Source organism: Vidua macroura, chromosome 4 (genome assembly GCF_024509145.1).
Source record: "Vidua macroura isolate BioBank_ID:100142 chromosome 4, ASM2450914v1, whole genome shotgun sequence".
In the NCBI taxonomy this organism is placed as follows: domain Eukaryota; kingdom Metazoa; phylum Chordata; class Aves; order Passeriformes; family Viduidae; genus Vidua; species Vidua macroura.
Window position 1 is genome coordinate 47617635 of NC_071574.1, and position 22079 is coordinate 47639713.

The 22079-nt window shown below is 39.5% G+C and overlaps 2 long non-coding RNA genes across 3 annotated transcripts; one reads left to right on the plus strand and one right to left on the minus strand.

The window, feature by feature from the left end:
- Positions 1–2930: 2930 nt before the first annotated feature.
- On the minus strand, positions 2931–3418 carry LOC128806977 (uncharacterized). 2 transcript variants are annotated; one of them, XR_008436998.1, is made up of 3 exons: positions 3347–3418; positions 3165–3258; positions 2931–3067 (listed from the first exon to the last, which is right to left on the minus strand). It is a non-coding gene; the product is annotated as an uncharacterized LOC128806977 (long non-coding RNA). The 2 variants fall into 2 exon arrangements; XR_008436997.1 differs by having other exon boundaries at positions 3338–3368.
- A 16018-nt stretch (positions 3419–19436) lies between these two features.
- Positions 19437–20804, plus strand: LOC128806473 (uncharacterized). The gene is made up of 3 exons (XR_008436833.1): positions 19437–19676; positions 19797–19873; positions 20722–20804. It is a non-coding gene; the product is annotated as an uncharacterized LOC128806473 (long non-coding RNA).
- The last annotated feature ends 1275 nt before the right edge of the window (positions 20805–22079 follow it).

Genomic DNA, 22079 nt, shown 5'->3' on the forward strand with positions numbered 1-22079 from the left:
TAGAGTCCCCCCAGAGCTACAGGAAGGCAGGGCACTCTGCAAAGGGATTAATTTCCATTCCTAACCTGTGAAGGCAAGAGGCAAGAAAATAGAGCTACAATTAGCAGTTTGGCAGAGGCTCTCTTTTGCCTGAACATGGCCCCACAGACCTATAAACAACGTGCCAGTTCAGTTTGCCCACAGCCAGCTTCCCTTGGTGCCACTGATGTCCCGCCTGCGTCTGCTCCTGCTCCCCAGCAGCCAGCCATTGCTTCTCCCATAGGGCCCCACCAGCCCTGAGGGGAGCCTTGCCAAACCAGCAGAGCATTGCCCAGAGCTGGCAGTGTGGGGTTCTAGTAGCCAAGAGAAGGCTGACAAACAGACATTAAGAGCTGTAAGACGTGCAGGATGGCAAAGCAAGACAGAAAAGCCTGGAGGTGTCTTCCCAAAGACCAAGGTCTAGGGATTGCTAGAACAGCCCTGTGAAACACAACACTGAGCAACAAGTTTGAGCTTTTAGTGCCTACACAAAATTAACACAGCACTGTGCAGGTGTCCTGAGTAAATGTGGGGGTGGGAGGAGAATCCACGTTGCTATAAATTCACAAAAGTATTTACAAAGCACGTGCAGTGTCTTGTCCATTCTCCCTCTTGCAATGTGTGCCTGTGTAAACAACATACATACAGATCCCACACACTCTACTTGTTAACCTTGCTCTTTGGTGATGCTCTTGCAGCAGTGGATATGGTTGTTGTCAAAGGTTAATTATAAACCAAGTAAGTACTGTATGAATGCAATCTCACACTTCCAAAAGGGGTCAAAACAAGAAAGAAGTTGTTACGTCTGTCATAAAAGTCACATATGTGTCTGAAATGATAGAAACAGTAATAAAAAAACTTAGCTACTGTACCTTCAGGAATACTTATGGACTACCAGTAGTAGGAGAATAAAAATAATAAATAACAAAACCAACAATACAGTATCATCCAGATATTGTTTTTTGAGCTGACATTAAACAGGGACATGAACTTCTAGAAGGAATATAAATTTGCTCTCCTGAAAAAATGTATCTGCATAGTAGTACAAGTAGACATCTCCCACACACACCCCCTTGCATCTGACTTCAAGATCCAGTACCTCTTCAGCACTCTCCCTTCTCCAGCATTTCATTCTAATCACCATGTCCAGCTAGTTCCTTTCTCACCCTACATCCCAGCAAGTCAGCCTCCCCACTTGATTTCGGTCTCTCTGTCTATACAATTGTTCTTCTTCCAGCCTGCCTGGGTGCAAAGGGCAGAGGACTCAGAAGAAAGACAGGTGTGCCCACCGCTCTTGACCATGTACAGACCAAGAAGTGAGAAATGGGCATCACAGAATCCTTCTGGCAGCATCCCTGAAGCCTGAGCCTGAAGCATGCTATGCCAGGTCTGTCCAGCACAGGAAGCTGTAGACATTCCAACACACCACAAAGATCTTCATTGCTAAATTCTTTTGAGTATGAATAAATTGCAATTTGTCAACTGTTTATGACTTGGCAAAGCATGACCGGGTTTTCCCCAAAGGATTGAAAAACACATCCCCGACAGAAAGGCAGCTCTAGTGCCAAACCAAGAGCCTCTACTGCAAAGCTCCAAGGCACTTGAACTTCCTAAGGAAAAGGTTACTTAACCTTTTTCAGCTTTGGAAACCAGTGCATTGTTTACCCTTTGCTTTTGTTCTCATAAACAGCAGAACTGCTTTGACCGATGTTTTCAGAAACAAAAACCTGCCCAAGGCATGGAAAAATCTCCTACATGCTGCAGTACACAAAAGCCAGAGTTTTAGTGTGGGAAATAATAAGCAGCTTGGGTAACAGGGCTGCCATCCCACCTAAAAGCACCCAACCCACAGGCTTCCCTGCCCATGTGAGCTGGGACTTGTGCACACAGGTTTGCTCTTGCAGCCCCCATCAGCAGTGACTGGGACATGTGAATTCAGCAGGCATTGGTTTGGGAGGCGACTGTCACCCACGGCAGAGCAGCAGATGCTGGTGACACCAGAGCTTGTCCAGCAGCTTTCATTTTCAGCAATCTAATATTTCAAGCCAGCAGCATGAGGCCAGGAAGGAGCTCATATGTCACTGAGGTCCCTGCACTTCCTCTCAGCAGACACTGTGCACCACAAGTGGCACGTCCCAACACGACTCATAGAATAAATAGCTGCACCTCCTTCTTCCCCCAGACCTCTACAGACTCTCAGGGCCATAATATACCTCATAATGTATTCCCACAAAACCTGCAATAATTCACTTGTCATAATACACCCAGGATACAGGCCAACAAAAGCAGATTTGTGTTTCATCTTACATTCTGATCTCTTAAGTTATGATAAAAGAAAACAAATTGAAATGCAAGGCACTTTTTTTTGGACCCTGTTTCTGGTTTATTATTACAATGAGCGAAACAGGCCTAGCAGAAACATTTGATCTACATAGATCAATCTTTCATGTGAGCCAAAAGGCCACTTCCACCACTTAAAAGGATGAACAAAGATCAGGACAGTTCCAAGGGGTGGCAGAGGGAAGGTGTAGACCTCAAAGGTTTGCAAAACCCTCTACAGGAACAATTGAAGAATCCAAGAACAGTGTCCTCTCTGTTTCCGCAAAGGACACAGTTCAGTAACTTAATTTTCCTTTTCCAAGAAGTAATCAGATCTTAGGTTAAAGTCACATGAATTAGTATAAAAATCAGATCACACTATGGAAAAGGTTCTCTTCCATACCAAACAGAAATGCACTTGTGAAAACATATGGCAGGAACAAACTGGCATTGGTTCATGTTTACTTATCCTGGCAAAGAGGGGAAGAAGCAAATTATTTATAGTAATTTGTTCTTCATTATAGTGTTTTGCTTTGCAAATTACAGATAATTATCATGTATTTTACTTGTTAGCAATTTGCTGAATTCTAACACATAACCACCTTTCTTTGTACCATCCTTTCCATTGGTGTTACTTTCCTGGATTCAGGCACATTCTTTACACATACGTTCTGTTTTCCTTTTTTTCCCTTCATTTTTAAAGCAGGTCTCCTGCACCTATTTTTTTAAGCTGGTAGTAGCAAATTAGTGTTATTGAACAAACCAGCAACTGTTCTAGCCTGTTAGCAAGGGGTGTCTTCTGAACCTGCTGGGGGAGTTGCATTTACATTTCTGTTCACACGGGTGGCTCCACTCCTAATCTCAGTGCTTGGAACAGCCACATGAACTAAGCCTGAATGCACTGGCAACCAATGGAGGCAGCTGCAAGAAGAAACATATGTCAAAGCTGACAAACAGCCATGCACAGGATCTATAAAAGTATGACAGGAATGCAGCAAACCTTATCTACCTCTGCTGGAAGGAAACTGTTCATTCATTCTCCTGGCAGGCTAGAAGAGCTCACTAAGAGAGTGGCTTCCAGCCATGGTGTCTGAGAGCACCCATGAAGTCACAGTCACACAGAGGTACCCAAGAAAATGGGCAGGGCAGTCACTTCAGGGAATCTGATAGACATGGTCACTTCTTGATTTGTTCCTATTCCCCAGCTGACATGTTTGTCGTCTCTCTTTCATCTTCAGCCACAGTGTTTTCTTCCTTTTTCCTCATCAAAGGAGTGAATGATTTGCTGTCTAGATAGGGATTCAAATTACAGGAGGGATAGTTACACCAAGTCCTCTTAGCATGTGCAGGATGCATGAGTGCATTAGATGTCTTCACTTCTCTTAGGTTTCCTTCATTCGCAAAATTCCTGCAGCTATAGAATTGTAAGGTCTGAGGAAATAGTATTTTGAACATTGTCAGGAATTATTGACTCCATGACATGCCAGCATAATGCAAAGACATTACAGGGGTAAAATTTGCAAATTCATCACCACTGGTCTCCTTGATAATATGCAGGAAATTTTTATGTGTTCCTTTCCCATTCCACAATTTAATAATAGCTGACATAATTAAATCCTATAGGTACACAGTTCAGTGAATGTTCTTCATAATGGAATTTATAACAAGTACAAATATTACAAGATCTAATTAAATTTTATATGTTGAACAAAGCTTGTGAATGAATTTTATGTATCTGCCAAAATAGATTTATGTGAGATGCTCTTCTATACACAGAGACATAAAGGTGAAATTTAGAATTTTGACTTGGGTACAAAATAAGCTGAAGAAAGAAAGTAGCATTCACTTGGTTTTATTCAGTTACTGCTCTTTTTGCAATCATAGCAGAATTTTTTTTCTCTACGATCTCCAGGGACTGTCTAGAATTCTAACACAGGAACAGCTACTGGCAGTGTTATTTTCCTGGACTGATTTTGTATGCTTTTATAATCCTGCCATCCCTTTAATTAGCATCTTGAGAGAAAGCTGGGGCATGGATCTCACCATTTTGCACTATTTTTCCATTTTTCATAATTACATTTACAAGACTAACAGTACTAAGGAATTTGTATTCAATCACCGGCTGTTGTGCATCTATGACATCAGAAGATACAGAAGAGAGTAAGTTTAGTGCTAAACAAGACCTGTGCATGGTCTCTGGGCAGCAAATCATGTTGTATGGCATTTACTATGAGTACAGCTAAGCATTTATTTATTCCCACAGAAGAAAATTTTAGGGGAGAATCCTCTAGAAGCCAGCTCCCATAAAAAATTCAGGGGTAGTCTTGCCAAATCTTAGACTCTTACTATACATGATGGTGGAGATCAACAACCATTGCTGTCTTTAGATTTAGGCATGCTTGTTATTTCCAAAACCTCTTCCTGAAAATCCTTACAGATCGTTGTGATTATCTTCCATCTATGTGAGTTTGGCTTCTTTGGGTTGGAAAAAGATGCACAATATGTTAAGCGTGTCTCTTGCCTTGCAAAAGATCACCTTTTTACTGACATCTTCTAACAAGTGCTTACTCAATGCATTCAAATTCTATTTGGATGACTTAAGGATTCAAGCTACACTTTTCTTCATCCATTCTGTCCTTAGACAAAAAGTCATGACAAGAATTCAATTTGTAATTCAAGAGCTGGAGTATGTTCTTCTTAGATATCCTTAGTGAATAAAAGTATTACACAAAAGCTTCCACTAACTTTCCTCTTTTTCCCCTATATTAATATTTTCCTATATTAATGTTCCCTATATTAATACAAGAGAACAGTTAATTTCTACTTTAGTCAGGTCACTTTTGCACAATTAAGAGCTAACCAGGAGAAACAACAGGTTTTATGTACAAACAAAAAGTATGCACATGCATGTGTGTGTCTACATAGAAGTATGTGTGCACTCCTACTCCAGAAATGTGACACTTAACTTCTACAAGATTGTTTTTAAAATGAGACCTCATATAACCATCTGCCAACTGGATCTAGATCCTAATAATAGGTTCAGAACAATGTCCTTACAAATAAAAAACTCCCCAGAAGAAACATCTGTTTTAGTGCAAAGGAACTCCAAATGCAACAGTTTATTTCCTACCCAGAACGCTGCTCTGGTTAGGATTTAATGGGTGTAGTGGCACAAAAGAAGAAAATCTTTGATTCCCACAGCATCATGGAATATTACAAACCTTCAAATGAAAATCAGAGCTCTTTGGAATAGAAGTAATTCCACTCTGTCTTGGAAGCTACAGCTACACAGGTTTTGAAGTTTTCTCATTAAAACCATGTAGAACATATCCCTGTGTATTCACCATATAATACATTTGTGGTTCTCAACAGAAGGCTTTCATGTTGCAGGTTTTAGGCAAAACTTAAAATGTAGAAGGTCTGAATGTGCAAATGGTGAGATATATTTCTGAGCATTCCAATTAGATGCTTAGATGCTAAAATGCTCCATCTCCAAATGCCTCTGTGTAAAATCACATTTCTAAATATATTGTTGCAAAGCTAGTGCAGGTTTCTCACTAAAAAAAATCTATACAACACTGGGAAAAAGCCTTCTAGTAAGTGTTACAACAGAGCCACAATGACAGTTTTATTAAAATTATATTAAGAAAGTAATAATGTAGGAAAGACAGAGTAAAAAAAATTAATGAATCAAACAGTCACTATAAATCATCAGTGAGATTTTTTTTTTCATACAGTAACATCAGGCAGAAAAGACTGCGCCTGTCTGGAGATCACAAGAGTCAGAAGACTGCAGTTTCTGCATTAAAATATTATCACATACAATTTCAAATCACAGTATATATTCTGGACTGAAAAACTCACTGCATCCAAAATTTGCTTACAACCTGAGAGCTTTCCATGACAGCCCCAGGCTTAGCAATGTACCCATCTACACCTCAACAAATTCCTTTCCTTCAAGCAACAGTGGCATGGACACCAGGCAACTGCAGTTTCACTTGAGTGTGATGCCCAAGTCGATGTCTTTGTCTGCTATGCAGCAGACAAGGCAATTATCTGGCTGCTGCTTCTAGCAATGCAGAAGCTGTGCACTGCAAATACATGTGGAATAGGAAAACGTGCTTCCCTGCTTTCTGTGCAACAGACAGAGGGTAGCAGAGCACACGAGGGGGAAAAAAAAAAAACAAAAACAACCAAACATACACACCTCAAAGGGAAGGGCATAATCTTAAGTACAATTATTCTGCCCTAAAATGCAACTATAAATGTCAGTGCATGAGACAATAGCTGAGTGTAAATACCACACAGTGCCCCACACACAGAGTTTTCGTGGAGGAATAAATGTCAGACTGTCCTAAGGTTGGCTGAGCCTTGACCTCAGCTCTGCCATGATCAAAAGAAAGCCCAAGGAGAAGCCTCCTGGGAAATAACTCCAAGTAGGTTTCAATGCAGTTCATATTTTGTGTGTGGCTGCCTGAATTTCAGACCCAGTGAGAATCCTTGGTTCCAGGTTATGCTTTTGAGGTAATATTTATTCTCCTATACTAAACTAAAGCCAGTCAATTGCTGTTTTCAGGCTCCTGGGGAAAAGAAGGGTCCCTGAAAAGGTGTCTGCGATGCCCATCTCTCCTGCTGGTCAGCAGCTGCAGCAGGGAAGGTGCAAGACAGCATCCTCTGCCTTTACACCTCTCGCCACTGGCTACTCTATTTTTTTATTTAGATAGAAGATCAACACTGAGTAAATTGGATGTCTCAGACTCTTTCTTTTTGGCCCAATATCCTTCTAGTTTTCCTGGAAATGTTGCTTCAAAGGTTACAGTCTGACCCTTAAATACTGAACACTCTGTATGTCTAGTAAACATCAAGAGCTTAGAAATATGGAACTGCTTCACAAATCTTCATGTTTGACAAGCCATATTGTTTTTTTCATTTGGAACATGTTTTTTCTCCCAGAGAGAAATGCATACATTAGAATATAAAATCAATCCACTGAGTGTGAACTTCTGTGCTGTTTCCAGAGTGTATTTCAGCCTGTAAAGCAGTAAGATATATATGCATTTATGTGCAGAACAATGCCCTGTCTATTCACCTTATAGACAACTAACAAATATAATTTTGACCACTCATTTATGTATTGAATTGCAGCCAGAACTACAAAACAAAGTTTGCAGCTGCATCAGTAAAGCAGCAGAACAGTAGCCATAAAGGGCAAACTGTCCTCTTAAGGCTGAACTGTGTTGTGGAATTAGGGATACAGTTTAAGGTCAATCTGCATATATTTAATCACAATTCTATAGGAGGCTTCAGGCATTATTCTTCATAATAAATACTTTCAATTTGCATCAGTTTTATCCAGGGAACTAAGAATTACATATATTCCTATATAGTGAAACATAGCATTTGATGCTTACTCTGCATGCACAAGCATCCCAACCACAACAGCTTTTATTTCTGCTGAATCAGGACCAACCCACTCACCCTCCACCACATTTCTGCTAGAGTTGCCTAAAACTCAGAGACCAGCTTTATACAAAGAATAGAAAACCACAGCAATCTAGATGAGAAGGTTTTGCTGACGAGACTAGAAGCAGTTCTATTTTCCAGGGTGGTATAACTCTTGACAAAAAGTTTATTTCCAGTTTTCTCTGGAGGCAATGAGAGGAGAGTCTGACCCAACAGCATATTTACTATTTCATGCAAACAAAAATAAACTCAAATGTCTAATTGTTTTCCTTGGGACCCGTCCAAGTGTTATGCAAGTGCTTAAACAGCCAACAAAATCTCTCAGTTAGATTTTCTATTCCAGCTGAACCATGTAGTTTTTCTGACATCTAGTGGCAAGTAACTGCAGAGTTTTTTCCTTCTTAACAGAAAGTTTAGGATTGATTTACTTCCTCCCAGAAATTTTTGGCAGGATGAAGCCTTCAAAAGAGCAAATTATATAGTAGATCCCTAGCCAGCCCCCATGTCCTCCCCTGAAGAACACATTTGCTACAATGCGTACTGAAGACCCATGAGACAAAGCATCAAATCCAGAAGATATTAGAGCTCGTTCTGCAGGCCTTAGGAATGCTTTCTTTCCAGATGCAAGCTCTAACATGGCTTGTGGGCTTCTCCCCCCCATCTTTAAGAGATTCTGTAGCTAGCCTCTGCAAGTACCTCACTTAAAAAGCTGTACTCTTGGTCTGGAACTTCTCCTCAGCTGTTGTTGGATGATTAGAGAAAGACATAAATCTTTCACAGAACTGGCTGTATGTGAGTTATAAGTCTTTCAAATAATGTGCAATTGTTGCAAAGAAGCTGAGTGGATTTTCCTTTCTCCTGGAAGCACATCTTAAGGCAGTAACGAATCATCTTAAAATAGTATAGTAATTATTCCTCGAGTTTCTGAAGCTCTGTAATTGCCCAGACATTTAAAAAAATGAACTATTGAAATTTAGCCCACTAGAATTTCTTGAATTAATTCACTGTATCAAGAGGAGTTGCATAGGGAATGTGAAAATGACCACAAAGAAGTTCTTCATCTTTAAAATTTAACATTCTGTATTCCACACATTTCACATGGTTTGAGCCCAGTGACTTCGCTGGGACTTTGCATACATGAGTAAGTAAAGCTGCACTACAGAAACAGACCTGTAAAGCAAAATAGCCTGTCCCAAGCATATGACATCCATACAATCCCCAGTTCACCAGGGACCACCTCAGAGAAGGTCTAGCAGTCCAGCTGCACGGATAGGACTGCCACCACTGGCTGCAGCAGAAGAAGTGCTCCCCTCATGCACACTTTTCCACTCATTCTCCCCAAAGGGATGCAGTTTGCATACTCTGAGGCTGAAATGGTAATGTAGATGTATTTTACTCTACCTTCTTCATGCATGAGAACTTTTCTTTCCTGAATATCACTCATCTGCTTATAACGTGCCAGGAGGGTGAGCCACCTGTGTTCCTCCTGTGCATTTCCTGTCTCTGATTACACACAGCAAGCAGCTGCTTGGTCTTCTGCCTCTGTATCGACCTGTTCTGTAAAATGCTTTAAATTCTATGGATTAATAAAAGAAATTAGACTGAAGCCATAGCTCTTCAACAGAAATAACAGAAAAAAAGTTATTTCTTCCATCAGAAAAAAATACCCACTGCGGATAAAGAAAGATTGAAGGGCAAAAGTGACTGTGAGAAGGAACATTCCCAGAAAGATGGCCCTCATTATGCACATGACTGCCAAGTAGTAAGATAAATGGTGACTTTGAATTCCCTGAGCAAAACTATAGCCCAGCTTTACATTTACTTGTGTCTCGCTGTGCCTCTGTCCTATACTCCTCAAGGACTTTGGCAGGCACATACCTCTGCCTTTCCAGCTACCATTCCTCGCTCCCTGCCCTTTTCTACCAGCTTCACTTTGAGTTTCCTTTACAAAACAAAACAGAGAAGCAATATGCTCCTCTATTACTCAGCAGTTATTGGTCAAAACTAAGTGGTTTTCAGCAGAATTAAAAATAGATTCTGGGTCTCTCAAGCAGTCCCCCTGTAGTCAACAGAATTGTTAATGCCAAATATTTACAAGATGTAGGTGCAGAAATAAATAATCTCCCCAGTTTCTCCCCTTTCTGATACTGGCTACTAGTTTTGCACATAATCAACATTGTTTCATTTTTTTCTTTTTCTCAACACACAAATACATGACAAATGAACATTATGGTTCTTTTTCCTCTAAAAAATATTCAGTTTACATCATAATTCTTTTATCATCTGGAAGAATCTTCCACCCATATGCAACTGTGGAGTGCATGACAAACCAACTACAGCATTGGAAAGATTTTTCAGAGGAGATATGCTGATGTGAGGGTTGCAACAGGACAGAGCACCAAGAATTACCTTCTTTCTAAAGAGGTGATGATTTAAAGGTACCATTTTGGCAGATGTAAATCACAGGAGAGTTTTCATCAGCATCCCATCCTCCAACAAAGTGTACAGATTGTGCATAGGGAATTAAAAGCTTAAGAATTCAGAGAGTGTTGTGCACATTAAATACAGAACATACAGTACTTCATAGTGGGAAGGAGAAGAACTCTCCCTTCCAAAAGAGACCTGTCACCATGACAAAGATGTATTGCCTGTATTGCATGAATGTCTGCAATACCACTTAAATACAGAGCATGTAATGAGTCCTGCAGTTAAACTGAAGGGAACATCCTGTTTTATTTTTCAAACAAGACCTGATTCTGCTTGTAACAGCACAAGGCAGGAGTGACTTAACTGAAGCCCTTGGTGTTAAAGTGACATTTTCAAAACCAGACCTGCAATACCTTTCTTCAAAATAAAAAAGTGTTAACTGCCAAACCTGCTCTCCTGCAGTTCAACTTCCTTTCAATGAAAACCATAGTTATCACTTGGGTGTGAACAACTTCATGGACCCTTCTCCAGTCAGTGTGGCTGTTCCTGTTCTTAGCTACAAGAAATTAATTTATGCCCCAAGGTGTGACTGAAGTACTTCACATACAAACAGGAAAATAGGAGCTACCTTCTCCCCATTTTCAAAACTCTATTGGCTCTTGCTGTGGTCTCCTATGTACTAGTATTATATCCAACCAAGTCACTTGTAAATGGATTAACAAATGAACAGCACAGCCTGGAAGTGGTAATAGGAGAGAAACTTTAAGCATTTTTATTCTACAAAGAGAACACGGATGAAAAAGGACACTGTTTTGTACTAAACTATGTATTCAAGGGCAATATTCTTTCAAGTGTTGGGTACCCTTAACTCATTTGGCTGAATGGGATCTAAATGTTTCTGGTTTTATGCATGGCCCTTCTCTAAAGTATCTGCTCACTCTCTGCCAGAGAAAGCAAGTTTAAAGCCCACCTTACTGCTAAAACCACAGTGCCAAGAAATATGCCTTCCATTAACTTTGGGTCTGTGAAATGACACCTATTTGAAATGGACAGGAAATTTAAACAATTTTTCCAGGAACTTTTTTTTCCTTAGTATCCTTCTGAGTACAATTTAACCACAGATGCTGGAAAATCCATGCATTATTACAAACTGGGAATTTTTTTTTGCATGATGAGTTGGTTTTGCACACATTAACTGAGATTTCACGATTCCCAGTGTAGCAATAGGATTAAGAAAGCACCTGCACTGCAAGATCTCCAAACCTGACCAGAGCAAGTTTTGCTTAATTTTTGGGTATTGACAATTATTTGAAGTACAAACTGTGCAATAATCAATTCCACTTAGTTCTGATCCTGCTTTTAAGGAGCCAGATATTATTTCAAAGTCCATATTTACAGTATCTCTGAATGGTGTAAATGCCATCTGGAAGTTAGGAGTCAAAAATCTTATGTGGACAGGTATAAACTCAACCAATTATGCCTTTTAACAAATTCCTGAAAACACTGGCAAAAAAAAAAAAAAAAAAAACCAAAAGTAAATTGATCTCAGTGCCAATGTAAGGTAATTTAAATAATATTATAAATTGATTAATAAATTTATAATTTTTGACAATATCTTCCAACATGACGCCATTTGCAGTGGGTCTGGGACAGTATACCCAATTTTAGTGTAAATAAGTAAACTCCTTTAACCTCACCGGGTTGTTATCTACTTTCACTGGGGCTAAATTTCCCCTGTGGGTTCCTGGTTATTTCTAGGAAATGTATGTACATGCCATGTCCATTCAAAATAAGTGGTTTGCTGGAGCATTGTACATCTACCTGAGCAGCTTGCTCCCCTTCCTCCATTAGAGTAGGGAAGCAGATTCACACTCAAGGACATATAATTTGCATTTGCTCCTTTTTGCTCATCTGTAGCAAGAACAAAACCTGCTACCACCAAAGTTTAAGAAATAGTTATGCTGAAAAGATGTCTGTGGCCCATTCCCAGGAAACTGGTGAGTGTTACAGTGACCATATAGCCAGTGTGACTCACAATAGAGGGCAAGACCCATTTTACAACAGAAAAGTGCTACTAACATCCACATTGCTGCACAACACTTTGAACCTTGAAGGCACCTTCACAATAGCACAAAATAGACAATAGCACAAAAGATTGTTTTCTCTTCTCAGTCTTGCTTTCAGTCAGTCATATCCCCTGATAAATAATCACTAGTTTTACCTTCCAAAAAAGCGGAGATGAATGTTACAGTGGGCTCTGGATAACACATTACCTAATGCTGTTCAAGACCAGGAGAATTACCTGTTGGAAATTATCTGAAAGGGTCTTAATGAATACCACAAGGTTTCTGCTAAACAGACGTTCTTAGCCAGTCTAGAGAGATTCTACCTCGGATCACGATTAATTGCTTGGATTTCATAAGGTGCACCAGATGTCAGGGTCAGCAAGTCCTCTTGCTGTTTCAGGAACACTGCCAAAAATATTGACTGGCTCTGTTCCAGGGGACTGACTTCATGCAGCAGCAGGATAGCAGTCACTGGTCGTCCCATAAAGGTTTAATTTCAGTCCTGATTTCTAAATGGTGAGAACTTTCAATAAACAGGAAACTCAAGATTTTTAATGCCTAGAGGAACACACACCTACCCAAATTATTTCAAGCATGGCAAAGGATATTTAAGATCCATCATCTAAGGGATGGCATGAACACTGACCATGAAGAAAAGCAGACAGGAAAGCAAGGAAGATGTTGTATTTATTCACACTCAGACGCGCATTAGTGCTGTTGACTGTCTTTTGTCTGCCTGGAGAGTTCATTTTGGTAATTTTCCAACATAAAATATTGCAGCCCTTTAACTGTAAGCTCTCCTGCTGCCAGAGGTCAACTCTCATCAAGCTGGTAAGTCTCTGGGAGAGTCAGAGAAAGCTGCCTACCCTTTCCATCTCAGCAAATGGTGGGGGTGGCTCAAGGCAAAGAAGGGCAGGAGGGCAGGTGATTTGTTATGACAACAGAAATTTGTGTTTCCTTTGCCTTTATCACACAAGAATAAGCATTTTTTTACTTTTATCATTCAAAATTTAGGTCGAAAACTGTTCCTCAGCTTTTGTTAGTGAAGTTTGTGGAGACAGATGCAGATGCTGTGGATCAGTCTTTCCCTGTACCAAATTAAAGCTGTTTGTAATGGTGAGAACCAACTTGATGTCAGGTTTTTGAAGGCAAAAAGGGGTTAAAGAGGGCAAAAAAAGATTGCAGGATTAGCTTAGAGAAAAATGTAGTACCTACAAGCAGCAGCTAAGACAGGTGTAGGGAACTAAAACAGTCAAACAATTGTAACAATTGCATAGTGACAATTTCTTACAGCGTATGAAAGCCTATGCGGGAGAAGGTCTGGAAGGGAAGGTTGCTGATGACTGCTGATATGCCTGCTAAGTCTTTTTCTGGCAGTGGTCTAAAGTCAAGGAAAAGGGTAACAAGAGACCATGTCCATTGTTACCATGTGCACAGAAAGCTGAGCTGTAGCTAGACAGCTCTGGTCAGCTGAGACAAAGTGTTCCTCATAGACCTTCTGATATTTTTCAGCCATCTATTCTCAGAGAGCTTGTCTTTAATGCTTCAGGCTGGTTTACCCCTGGAGAGTTTCAACCATCTGTAAATAAGTTTGTCATTGGAGAATTTGCTGTAGGTAAAATAAAGGAGGAAAATGCTTGGAGAAAAGTAGAAATGCCCTCACTGAACAGCTTACTTTCACTGGAAAAGTCATCCATTTCCTCTAATGCTCACGAATCATTTACTGGACTATATTATTTTTAGTTCAGGTGGTTGTTAAAGATAGGATTATAAATAAATGTATGCCTGAGTGCTATTCCAACCACTTTTGCTTGACACTGTGAATTGATATTGCAGGCATCATTACATGGTTTGTACTCTAATGGGTGGGAGGGCTGTGTTAATAAAAGCATGCTTTATACACAGCCTTTATGTTAGTCTTTTTAGACTCAGTTATGATTGACCTTAAGCTAGGCAAATCTCTGGAAAACATTCAAAAATATCCATTGCCTTTTCAGCTGAAACAGCAATCTTCTGTAAATTAGGTCTCTGAGAAGGAAGGAAGAGACATGGGGAATTGAGTATGTCATTCCATATTCCAGGCATATCAAGCCTGTCTCAGTAAATTACAGTAGACATCAGCTGATACTCTAGTATGACGGGTGCATTAAAAAAATTAAATTTAGTAGTCTACCCATTTAGAAAGGAAAGGTAAGCAGCATTTAACAGTGCTAAAGATTCTGCTACAATTTATGATTCAGGATTTTTACCCGCTTCAAAATGGGCTTACTGAAGGTTTTCAGTGTATTTTAGACTGGTGCTCAGAAAAATAAGGGCATGCATGCTCTACTGAGAGCAAAAATAACAGCAATGATGGTTATCATCAAGTTAGTACAAATATTCATAAATTTATAGTTAACTTTAATTTCTAGTCTCTTGGCTTTCCACTAATTCTTGTTGTTAATGTTTTATTTCATACTTTTTTGCTAACAAATAGTGTCACAGTGGCAAATAAAATAAAGATGAAAGAAGATTCTAGAAGCCATCTAAGACATTGATGTATTTTAAGAGAATTGACAGACATTTTGGATTGGGGAGAGCATGATCAATCAAACAGTTGACTGATTTAATCAAATTGATTGACATACCTTATTGTTTAACATTTGTGAGGAAAGATCATTGCATAGTTTAGACTAATAAGCTATTTTACAGTTGTGTTTTCATTCCTATAAATAAGATTACAAATGCAATTAATGCAAATATTTTAAGAGTGCTCTCAAATCTGCATCTCTGTAACGGTTGATTGTGACTGAAGCATTCAATTCATGGCAATGCTTTCATGTACCACCTTTGATACTTCATTGAGCACAAGCCCATGAATGACAGACCATAATTCTAGTCTAATCCATGCTCCTGCATGAAGACAAAACCAACAGCATCTACATTCTTTCCCTACTTGGTGCAAATATCCTGTTTGCAAATTGATGATTTCAGGTAACACTAGTGTTTGTGTATAAATATTCTTGCTAAACCATTCAGGAGGCTGAAATTTCTCTTTCTATAGGGCAAGATCAGCACTTACATCTACAATTTATCTGGATATCTCCTGCTAGATTTCTCAATAACTTCAAACATCACCCAGAGGCACCATTCTTTTTTCCTGTGACAATCATCTTGAAGACAGCCTGCTCTCAAGACTGATACCAGTAACATTGGGAGAGCTGTAAGTATTTGAACACTTATTACTTACATTGATTATATTGAATCTCTGGATAAAACAGCAACACAAAACCCACATATTGAATGAAATAATCTAGGTTACACATCTCAGGCTTTAGAAATGCAGCATTAAGATTCTAAACTTGAGAAACATTTTACATGGACACATTCAGATTACCACAGTGTCCTAGCCTTCAGAATCTGAGTGAGTTTTTATATGGCAGAAAAAGGGAGTTTTTCCAGATCTGCAGAGTTTAAAGGCAATCAGTTTTGTTCAAGTTTACTCTTAAAATATTCTTAGGTTGATAATTCTTTTAAAATAAACCAAGATGTGATCGAAGGGGACTGCAAATTTTAATGGAATCTTAACTAAGATGTCTGTTGCAAAATTATTGACAGCATAATGAGGAATACAATGCAGCAGAACAGCCTCTCAGTGGCAACTAAGAGTGAAGTCCTAGATTTAAAATCTGATGGAACACTGTTATCTGGTGCCAATTTGAAAAGACTACAGATTCTGAACTTGTTTTTGTTGCACAGCCTTCTTTCATTTGACAAGGCTCGTTTTAATAATCAATTTATTTGCTTCAAATTACCTAGAACTAAGCCCAAGGTCTGAATTGTTCACATTAATAAAAAGGAAGATTGCCACCATACATCCTACTAGTTAATCCAGAAATGTTACCACAATTTACAACTTATATTGGAAACAATGCCTTAATATTTTGGTTCTGCAGATTGTCACAGGCTCCTGCAGCAGCTCAGACAAAAGCTCCTACTGGGCACAGATAGGAAGTCATAAGAAATTTAACAAAATTTTAAAATCTCATGCTATGTGAAGGTTGTATCTTACTTAGCAAACTGCTGAGCAAACATTTCTCTTCAATTCAACCAGTAATTGTGACTAGTAACATTCATATAAATGCTTTTAATCATGAAAAACCAGCTCACACTTTCAGATTTTCTAACAATAGGGAGACACTATTGTTGGAAGTATTTCTGGTTTCTAATTTCAGATAATTCTTTACATTTCAGAGAATTCTTTGTCAGAAGAAAATCAGTAAGTCTCAGTTAAGATCTCAGCAGAGAAGTTTGTTACCAAATACATAGCTGAATAACTGTTGCTGAGAGAAACCTTAGGGCTTCTGTACAATGGCCCACACCACAGTCTGAAATAAGTATGTGTGAGCCTGAAAAATCAGTTTTAGGTCCATAATGGAGACAGAAGTGTATATGGATTCTTACATGTATGGTCTCATGGGCAACAACTTGCCACCAGGAGCTCCTGAGCCTTACTGAGTTCAGACCCAGAAAAGGCTCAGCTTCTCTTAAATCCTTCTCTTAGGCTGTCTCTGTCCCTAGTGCACACCAGTCAAGGACCAACCAACAGGCCATTTTGGAAACAGTTTCCTTCCCCCTGGGCCACTGCTGAAGCAACCCTAGCAAGCTGAGGGAATGACTGATACCTTTCACTATGTTTGCTGAAGGAATCAGCACCTGATAACAACTAATAAGACAGGGCAAGAGTCAGCAGCTGCCACTGAAATATCCAGTGCTTTGAATACATCACAAGAGCAAAGCATGCTGGCAGCTCTGACACAATACAAATGCAGGTAAATTCAACTGTAAATAAACAAATAAAAAAAAATAATAATTAAAAAAAAAAACCTCAAACAAACAAAAATTCCAGCAAAATTCCCTGAAAAGCTCCTTTTCCTTTGCATACTGAGAGAACAGCATGGAAAGAGGGAGAAGCAGAATAAACAGGGCCAGCCTCTCAGCTGTGCTGAGCAAGGAGATGGAAGACCATGAAGATGGATACCTTGAAGCCAGCTAATTCTGTAATGTAAAACCATTTGAAAACTTACAGGATTAATACATTATTACTGAGATACTCTTACCTGCAGACTTATGGTCTTCAGTTCTAAACATTTGTAGTTCTCCCTTGCCACAAAAGAACGTATAGGAAAAACAATTGTGATAGACTGGAGAAGCATCAAATATTAGATATTTATTGTGGTAGGAAGAATGGCCATGTTCTTACTTACTTTCTATTCAGGCAAACTTTTTTTTGCCTGGAGTTAAAAGTTTGTTGGACAGACAGAAAGAAGATGAGATAAATTAGATTTACATTTGTTTTTTAGGTTTTTGGCCTTGACCAGGATTGTTTGCTGACAACTAAATCCCCTTTGGTAGAATTAGGTGGTTATCACTAATGGTCTAGTCACAGCAGGGAGATGGGAGGAGGCAGAGTTATGTAGTTTATCATTTGATGTAGCTGTCTGGCAGGATGACCTCATTTTTCACTGCCAAGAATAGCTTTAAGAATTTGTATTTAATGTTCTCTGCTAATGATGAAGCTGGTTAAGTTTCAAATTAAGGTTAATTAGACAGTCTACAGCTCAATTCTTATACATGACATTTTATCAGGACTTCAAGACTGAAAGCAGTTAGTTAATATTTACTATTTCCTCTTTGTTTAAACACAGGATTAATTTCTTGTCTGTGCAGTAAAGCTGTTGAGTCTGTCTGTAAATTAAATTCATCAATCTAAAAGAAGCAGTAGTAACTGAACTACATCAAACTCAAATATAGCTGACAAAATTAAATGCTAGGTGAATTGCTTTTAAACATAACAATAGTACCCACCAATTTAAGCTTTTGGGACATCTAAATAACAATTATGACAGGATAGATTTTAGTTACTTTTGTCAACATCCCAAATGAAGGTCTGGTCTCTCTAAAAATCCCTGCACAGTTGTGGAGGTGACTAAATCCATTAGACATTTGCTTCTTGCCTGAAACTACTTGCAAACCAATTCAAGGCAGACAGACCCTGAGCAACACTTCACTGTGGCCTGGTGATCAGGGCTGCTAGGATGGGAGACAGATTTAATTCTCTTTGGAGTTAGCTGAAAGGAGAAACCTGTGCTGTGACCAGTGCAACAACACACTAGAGACAACAACAACCTCACCACCACACGGACTGGCTCCCATCAGGACAGACCTGTGCTATATTTTACAGTTCCCTACACTGTAAATTGAGAGCTAGATCTCTTCCTGAGAAGAGCCAGGGCAGCCTCAGGAGGGGTCTCAAACCCAAGTGTTGCCAGGGGAGCAGAAGGCAGGCGTCTCTGCAGATCCGCAAGGAGATGGGACGTGTCCGTGCGATGGCTTCCCCACAGCTAAGAGAAGGGGCCTGTGTGGTGTCTGTCCCCTCCTCAGTCCTAACAGCTAAAGCTAATGAAGTAGTGCAAATGTTAAGGACTAAAGCCAGGCAGATCAGATCCCCTCAATCTCCTCTTTTACTTTTCTAAGGAAGGTATGAAATAAACAGTATCCTTTTTATTGTTATTTCAGCCTCACTGGCACTGAGTGGTCTGCAGGCAGCAAGAAGGAAGAGCAGAGAGAGGGGTGAAATAAAGCCCATAGGTAGAACAAACTGGTCCTTCACTTCAGTGTTCCCATATCACTCATCTCTGTTTATTGGCCTGACACTTTTCTACACGTCTGACCAGCTAGAGAGCCAGGACTACATGTGAACATTTGAATGAAGGCCTCGAGAAAGTAGATAGCAAGGAAGGAACATCATCTGAATGTCTCATATTGCATAACTTTTAACCCTTGAATCTTGAGCAGGATGGCAGAAGAGAACAGCTTCCTGCAAGTAAGTAAAGTTAGAAAGTCACAATAGTGGAAAATAAATAAATCAAAGATGCAGAAAGAGGAGCAGAAAAATCAGATTCCTGTCCCCAGACAGATGAAGAGGGAAAAAAAGTATTCAACAGCTAGATGTCTTTCCCATGGTGATGTGACATTATTAAGTCACAGCATCAGGTGAAAAGAACACTGCCATGGACAATGGTAACCACAGCAGCCATCTGAAAGCATGGCACTGGAAACACTCAGGAATGTTCCAACAGTGACCTCAGCCCACTGAGAGCATCAGGAACTGTCAACAAGGACATGTTGTCAGATCCTGCTACTTGTCCAAAATGTGTAAGGTCACTACATGTGCAATTGCTATTTCTGAAGACAAATAGTAAAGCAGTTAATAGTAGAGCAGCATTTGATAGAGAATATGAAGGAGACTGAATAATAATTAGGAAAACCTACCCTGCCTAGAACAAGAGCAATGGGCTGTTAAAACTCAAGAATTTGTTCACAGACATATCCCAAACACAGGTAAGGTGTCAGGTAACTCAAGGAAAGCATTTGAAATAAGTAGTTAAACTGGCTGGAGCTTGGGAGCATGTGTGTGTGCATGCACTTTGTTTTCTTTTTAAACAAACTCTTCAAATGAAGGAAAAACAAGTTACAAAGACAATCTTGGGATACACAGAAGAATACCAGATGAAGGAGACCTCATATGTGAGATAAAGGTGATTATTCTGCAAGAAATTTCTTCTTGCCTATGGCAAGGAAATGTAGTGAATGAGAATGAGATTTTATATGTCCATAATGTTGATATTAGTACAATCAAGAAAAAAAATAATTTATAAAACTTGGGAAAGCATCCATTGTACATCTGATGACAGCCTAAAAGACACTGTGAATGGCAAGGAGATGACAGAGCCCTGGCAAATGTGCTAGACCACCAAGACCACTTTTTTTTTAAATTACAAGTAAGAAGAAGAAAAATATAGAGACTAAAAATCAAGTCAGCATGGACAGCACAGAAGTTCATACTTTAGGTTACTGACATTGAAGTGTGGTCAAAACAAGCCTCACAAGACATGTGATTTAAAAATAGTCACAGTCTCAAAAGCTGCTGAAGGTTTTCTATCCTATGTTACTTCCTAAGATAATGAAGCCAGTTTAATTCAGAAGCTAAGTGAGTTGCCACCAGGACATCAGGTGCTTTTATACGTCTTGTTTCCCAGCATTTTGCTACATGACCATTTGGGCAGAGAGATATCATGCAGCCTCCAAGTACCTGTCAGACTCGTAATATGCCTAGAGTCAGAATCATCAACACTTTATGATGGCTTTGTTTTTTTTAAATAGGGGTTCCTATGTGTATGATGCATTTATGGAGTCCACAATATTAAATTAAATATTATTAAATACTATTAATTAAATATTAATAGTATATTAAATATCAAATACTAGTTACTAGTACAATACTAATTGGATTCATCCATGAAGGCATCAGTATTTGTTGGGACTGTAAACATTGCAACCTAAACAAGCCATCTGAATTCTTGCCCCTTTCCATTTTTTCAACAAGCCTTGCAATGAGGTAGCTGAGTAAAAGAGGTGTGTCAGATAAGCCAAGGTAAGCTGTATTAATAAAGCTGACACTACACAGAGGTTATCTTCCTTCTCAACTGTATCATAACTCATGACAAACAACATGATTACTGTCACTGCAGCTAATTTTACAGCAGTTTCTGCCTTTCAGAAAACTAAAGCTTTTCCTTCTCTAAGTCAAGGTCTTATTTGATTTTTCTTGCACGTTTAAAACATTTAAGAAGTATGAATTTCTTGGATCAAATAGAGCTTTTCACATCAAAGTGAAAAAACACAATCCCTTCTGCCAAGACTGTACTCTAGTTGTTCCCACTCACTGTAGTTACTTGTCTCCAGTTGAAGGGGATTTTATAGAGAGAGATAGTCTGTAAGAAAATTCTCATGGCTCTTCAGCTGTAGGAGCACTGATTTCCTCTTAAAGGCTGGCTAGCTGGGCTTCATACTTGTCACCTGAGACAGCACCTGAGACTAACACTATCCCAAGAAATATACTACACCTGAAGGACTTCAATCCATCATGCACAGATCTGGCAAAATATCCAGATGCCATTGACTTGGAGGTGTTACTGATGTTAACATAAAACACAAGTTGACCATCTGACCATGGAGTAACTCGAGTTGGAAGGGCCCACAGGAGGTCTCTAGCCCACCCTCCTGCTCAGGCAGAGCCAGCTGTGAGTTTAGAGCTTGGTCCTGTTGGGCTTTCTAAACGACAGTGATAGTCTACCCACTCCAATCCTTTACTGCTGCCATGGGATGTCTTGTATCCATTCAGCTAACCTCCCCACAGGCACTGTGGCTCTGCAGATGGCTCCTTCTGAAAGTCCCTCTCCTCCAGGCCAAACAGGCTCCTGTCCCCCAGCCTCTTCTCACAGCCAAGTGCCCCCCCATGACCAGTTTGATGGCTTTCCCTTGAACTTGTTCCAGCTTATTAACACTTTTTCCTGTATTGGCTGGGGAGCTGAAAGGAAAAACAAACCTAGATGTAGTACCCAGATTTGGTCAATCAAGTGCTGAACGGGGGGAATGATCACCTTCCTGGATTAGGCTACGCTCCTGTTAATGCAGCACAGGATGCTGATGCCCCTCTCTTCTGCGAGAGCACACTACTCCTCATGCCCAGTTTGCTCCTCAGCCAGTCAATATCCAGCTTTTAAAATTTCAGAAGTTTAGTCCTTCCCAGAGTTTTGGGGCTTTTGGTGTTGTTTTTTTGTTTGTTTTTTTGTGGGTTTTTTTGGTGGTTTTTTTTGTTTAGTTTTTTGGGGGGTTTTTTTGTTTGTTTGTTTGTTTGTTTTTGTTTTTGTTTTTTTTGCTATTAAATTTATTATGTCTCAG